This window comes from Rhinopithecus bieti, unplaced genomic scaffold (genome assembly GCF_001698545.2).
Source record: "Rhinopithecus bieti isolate Rb0 unplaced genomic scaffold, ASM169854v2 scaffold_65275, whole genome shotgun sequence".
NCBI lineage: Eukaryota > Metazoa > Chordata > Mammalia > Primates > Cercopithecidae > Rhinopithecus > Rhinopithecus bieti.
Window position 1 is genome coordinate 142,863 of NW_016826376.1, and position 6,000 is coordinate 148,862.

At 34.3% G+C, this 6,000-nt stretch overlaps 1 long non-coding RNA gene across 5 annotated transcripts in view; it reads left to right on the top strand.

The window, feature by feature from the left end:
* Positions 1 to 6,000, top strand: part of LOC108522963 (uncharacterized) — a 104,486-nt gene that overhangs the window by 95,123 nt on the left and 3,363 nt on the right. The window contains exon 11 of one of the 5 annotated variants that reach the window (XR_001883653.1): positions 593 to 1,289. The exons of the other annotated variants lie outside the window; for them this stretch is intronic. This is a non-coding gene — a long non-coding RNA (uncharacterized LOC108522963). Of the gene's footprint in view, positions 1 to 592; positions 1,290 to 6,000 lie in introns of those variants that run through there. 5 annotated transcript variants of the gene reach the window in all.

Here is a 6,000-nt window from a genome sequence, read left to right on the forward strand (position 1 = left end):
CCTCTCAACATTGTTGCATTTGGGATTAAGTTTTCAACATGTGAACCTTGGGGAACACATTCAAATTGTTAATTTGCCAAGACCTCAGGCGCTTAGAATACTATTCAGCAAGTAAAAAGAATAGAAGTCCTAATATACTCTAAAACAGGAAAGACCTCAAACACATTATACTCATTGAAGAAAGCAAGATATAAAAGACCACATATTATATGATCCATATGTAAAAAAAATCCAGAAAAAGTAAATTTATAAAGACAGAAATTGTGGTTGCATAGGGCTTGGGATGGAAATGGGAGGTGAATGTAAATGGGCAAGAGGTTTCTCCCATTAAGGGTGATGGACATGTTCTAAAATTAGATTGCAGCGACAGTTGTACAATTCTGTAAATATACTACAATTCCTGCACTTGTATGCTTAAACCAAGTGAAGAAGGGTGAATTTTACAGAATCTAAATGTTATCTCAATGAAGCTGTTTTTTAAAATACTGATGTCTCCTACAGGAAGTGTCACAGACTCAGGTTTGAGAAAAATACAAGTAGAATGGGATACTTCCTCCCCAGGATAAACTAGTGAGAAACATTCTCATTTCAGAGCTCTGCCCATCTGGAGAAGACATGCAAAGCTGAACCTATAGGAAGAGTTTTCAAACTGGATTAAGACACCCCTAGACAACATGACCTGAGACTTCCTGATAGATGAGAAAACAGATCTGTATTTAAAATTGGGATAAGCAGTTGGAAAAGCAATTTGCTACAGTGGTGAGAAAGCCAGACTTGGAATTCGATGACCTGAATTCAAACAGCTCTACTTCTCCCCTCTCTAAACTTCAGCTTCTTTAACTGTTAATATTTATAGCAGTGGTCCATTATGGAGCACTTCCCACTTGCCAGGTACTATTTTAAAGTGTCTTTCATGAGTTAACTCATTCAAGTCTCCAAAGAGAATTTATGCTTAAGGTTTATGTTTACTTCCAAACCTACATACAGGGAGGTTGGTTAACTTACTAAAAGTCACATAACTGCTGAGTGGCAAATTGAATGATATTTGAATCAAGCGGTATGAGTCCTGGACCTGGGAGTTTTTCCCATTTTACTGTGCATATCATACTTTTAGGATTCCAACAAGGTAGATAACTTGATGAGCATCTCAGAAGAAAGCTTTACAGGCATTCAGAACAGAACAGCCCACAAAGAAAAGAAGATTAGACAGGAGACAGCCCCAGGTTTTGGCCTCTTAGTGCATCATGAAACTGGATAAGATGCCAAATTTTCACACACTTACTTTCCCACTATGTAAAATGGAAATAATAACAGAACCTATTTCCAAGGGTTCTGGTGTGAGCAGTAATATGAGTAAAATGTAAAACCTTGGGCTTTACCCCTAGTCATAAGTGTTTGTTATTACTCTTGGCATTGTTATATGAATGTATAAGAAAAGTGGCTGGTCAATAAATGCTGGCTGAATCTAAATCTGAACTAGTTATGTGACTGCTTGAGTCACTTTATCACTCTGGGTGTCAGCTTCAACAGAAATTCAGAGGCTTGAACCACGTGAGCTCTCAGATCCCTCTCAGATCTCACAGTTAGTGACAACATAATATACCATGACATTAACAGTTACTTTAATAATTATGATTACATTAATACTTATCTTATCAATTTACTTTGTTATAAATTTACAAACTACCATCAGGCCCTGAAGTCTACCACTTATTAAGCACCAACTATTTAGAATATTCTTGTTAATCTTCACAACAATTATCCAAGGTATGTATTATTAGACTCTTTTAAAGGTGAGGACAGTGAAATCCATTTGTTTTCAAATTAGAAGGGAGTTGGCCTTCCTATAAACTTACCTAGTTGATAAGAGGTAGAAAAGGAATTAAGACTCAAGTCTATCTGGCTCAAAATAATTTATCACATATCCCTTGTCTCCCCACACTTTAGCTGATAGCCAGGTTAATGTCTGTAGTTCACTTTTTACACTCCTTGAAAAGTCAAGGTTGTTGTGATTTGATACTATTGAGATGCCACTGACAAAACATCAGTTCCTTCTGATGCACCATACCCCATGTCCAGATTCACAAAGGAGAAAAATGAGGGTAGACTGACTGACTGCATTAAAATGTCTTGGAAAGCTATTAATTTTAAATTTCTTCCAAAGAGCCATTAAGACATCATTAGATTTTTATAATCTCAGTTAGCATACAATTTCAGAGGGACCACCTGTTGTACATACAGAGGCCACCTGTGCCAGCCAAGGAGGTGTGAATTCACCAGCACCTCAGGAGTTTGCTTTCAATTAGTTTAATTCGTAACATGGCTTGATTTCCTGAGTGTGAGCTCTGCTCTAGCAAGGACAAAAGCACTTTCCTGAAGGGGATTCCAAGGACTTCTACCTCCAAGACAGGATAAGTGGGAGAATTGGAAGTCAGGAAATTAAATTAAGATCCCATGGCAGACCAGACATTTTAGGAATAACAATAGACTCTTCAGCCCAGGCTAGCCTAGCCAAGGTTATGACATTCTGTGCCAAGACACGTTTTCTATCAAGGTCAATATCCTTTCCAAGAGATGTGTTCAAAGTCAGTTTCCTCTGCCTTCTGGGGCACTAAGGGGCTAATTCTCAAAGCCAATGGAAATGAACAGGTGAAATTTTTCTCCTACCACATAACACCAACATCTACCTAATTCTGAGTATTTCTGTGGCCTGGTAACTTGATTCTGAGCCCCACAATCAGAGCTTACCTGCTTAACAACCACTAATCAAGCCTGATTATTAAAAAATTATTTCTGGTGGGAACGGTGGGTCATACTTGTAATCCCAGAACTTTAGGAGGCCAAAATAGGAAGATCACATGAGGCCAGGAATTTGAAACCAACCTGGACAATATAGTGAGATCTCCATCTCTACAAAATATAAATAAATAAATAAAAATTAGCCAGGCATGGTGGCAAGTGCCTGTAGTCCCAGCTACTCAGGAGGCTGAAATGGGAGGATTACTTGAGCCCAGAAATTTAAGGCTGAAGTGAGCCATGATCATGTCACTGCACTCCAGCCTGGATGACAGAGTAGGACCCTGTCTCAGAAAAAATATATATATATTATTTAAAAATTCAAATGTATACAAAAGCAGAAGACTCATTTAACAAGTCTTTATGTACCTAAAAACTTAACGTACATAGAATCTGGGTTTAGCAATTATCAACTTCTGAACAATCTTATGTTCTCAACACTCCCCTTCTTTTCTTCCGCCCTCACTAGATTTTCATGAAAGAAATTCCAGACATCATATTATTTCAAAAAAAAGTTCCATCATATTATTTCAAAAAAAATTGTATATAAAATGGTAAGAAGTCTTTTTTAGAAAAACTAACTATAATACTTCTATAACACCTGATTAAAATTTAAGAATTTTTCTTTAAGATCATCAAATATACAGTCTATATTCAAATACACCTGTCTGTCCCATGGACAGTGGGACTCATTACCGTGACTCGTTCAAATCCAGATTTACATAAGGTCTGATTTATTGATATGTTATTTAAGTAACTTTTAAATTACAGTTTTCTTCCTCTCCCCAACCCCCATTATTTTAACTTTTGCAAAGAAGCTAGGTGATAGGTGTTATAGAGTTTTCCATTATCTGAATCTGAATAAGTAAAAGTGGTGTTAATTACCATGTTCTTCTGTCCTCTCTATTTCCTACATATTGACAGTTGGCTCTAGAGACTCAACTAGAATCAGAGTTGACATGTCAAGAATATTTCATAGACCACATGCATCTCCATCAGGAGTTGTATAGTGTAGATTGTCTTTCTTTGTGTAATCTGAACAGTCATTGATGATCATTGCCTGTATCCATTGTTTCATCTGGGATTCCAAAATGTTTGTATTCTAATTCTGCAATCTCTTCTTCATTTATTAGCTACAATGTTTTGACAAAAATACTTATTCAGTAACTATGCAGTTATTCTCAATATAGTTTCTAATGGAAAATGATGATAAATGCTTGGTTGTTTTTTAATTTATCATTTAAAAAACGTTTTGGTTCCCAGTAACTTACAAAGATGATCAATGAGATTGTCATTAATAGTATTATTATACAATCATAAATTCAAATGTATTTGATTTGTGCACTCCATTTCTGTGAGAGTTATTAATGTCAAATTATCCTAAAACTTTAGCCAGTGGGAGTCTCTTTAAGTTGGTTCCTGAGTCCTTTTGCTGCAACCCTAGAAATCTTTGAAAGCTTTCCTTTTACTGTATGACCAGATGCATTTTAATACTTTTCAGAATTATTTGTCAAATACTACATGCTTGTTTTTAGAAAATTAGGAAAACATTTTATGACAAGGAAAATAAAAATGATCCCTAAATCACTTCTCAGAGATTAATCACAGTTGTCTTATTTCAGTTGTTGTATATATGCATAAAAAGCTAAATTCTTTCCTGGAGAATAATTTGGCAATATTAATGAGTGTTTATTTTCTACTATACTTTCATTAGTGTATTTATAAATCCTTATATTTATTAAAATATTATTTTTAATGGCTGCATCATATTCTATCATATGGACGCACCACTTTTTAAAATCAGATACCCCTATTATTATACTGTTAGGCTGTTTCCAATTTCCCACTGTCACAAATAAATCTTATCATAAGCTATGGTAAAATATATGTGTGTGTGTGTATACATGTGTATACATATATACACACACACACATATATACATATATGTATACACACATATATACATATATGTATACACACATATATGTATGTGTGTGTATATGTATATATGTGTGTATGTATATATGTGTATATATGTATATAAACACATACATATATACATACACACATATATACATTTTATACACATATATGTATATATGTGTATATACATATATACACATATACATAAATACATACACATACATATACACACACACATACACAAATATATATACTTAAAATTTTTAAGCTATACATATAATAAATGCAGAAAAAGCATTTGGCTTAATTTTTACTTTATAGGAAAAAGCTGAAACTACAAAACCCTTAAAAGAAAATACAAATAATTCTTCATGACTTTGAGTTACTCAAAGCCATTACAGATATGACACCCAAAGCACAAATGACAAGAGAAAAAAAAGAGGTTAATTGGATTCTATCAAAATAAATCTTTTGCCCTTCAGAGGACATATCCAATAAACATATACCAAAAATTAGTGAAAAGATAACCTGTAGAATGATAGAAAAGATTTGTGAATTATATACCTGATAAGGGACTTGTAAATAGAATGAAGAAATCTCACATTTTGATAATAAAAGAATTTGTAAATTAGAAAAGGAGCTGAATGGATATTTCTTCAGAGAAGATATACAAATTGCCAATAAACACACACACGACAAGATCTCAACACCATTTTCTGGCAGGGAAGTACAAATAAAAACCCCAGTTAGATATCATTTCACACCCACTAGGATGACAAACAAAAAAGACAAATAATAACAAATATTGGTTAGGATGTGGAAAAATCTGAACCTTCATAGCTCGTGGTAAGACTATAAAATGCTGTGGCCACATTGGGAGACAGTCTCAAAAGACTGAACATAGACTCACCAATTCTACTGCTAGGTATAATCCCACCATAAATAAAAATATATATTCATGCAAAAACTTGTGTAAAAATGCTCATAGCAGTAATATTCACAATAGCTAAAAATTAGAAACAATTCAATATTCATAAACTGATGAATGAATAAATTGAACGTGATATATTTATACAGAAATGTATTAGTCAGCACTAAAAAAGAATGAAATATTGGTATGCTGCAATATGAATAAACCTGAAACAACAGGTTGGGCGCCGTGACTCACGCCTGTAATTCCAACACTTTGGGAGGCCAAGACGGGTGGATCACAAGGTCAAGAGATCGAGACCTTGCTGGCTAACACGTTGAAACCCCATCTCTACTAAAACTACAAAAAAA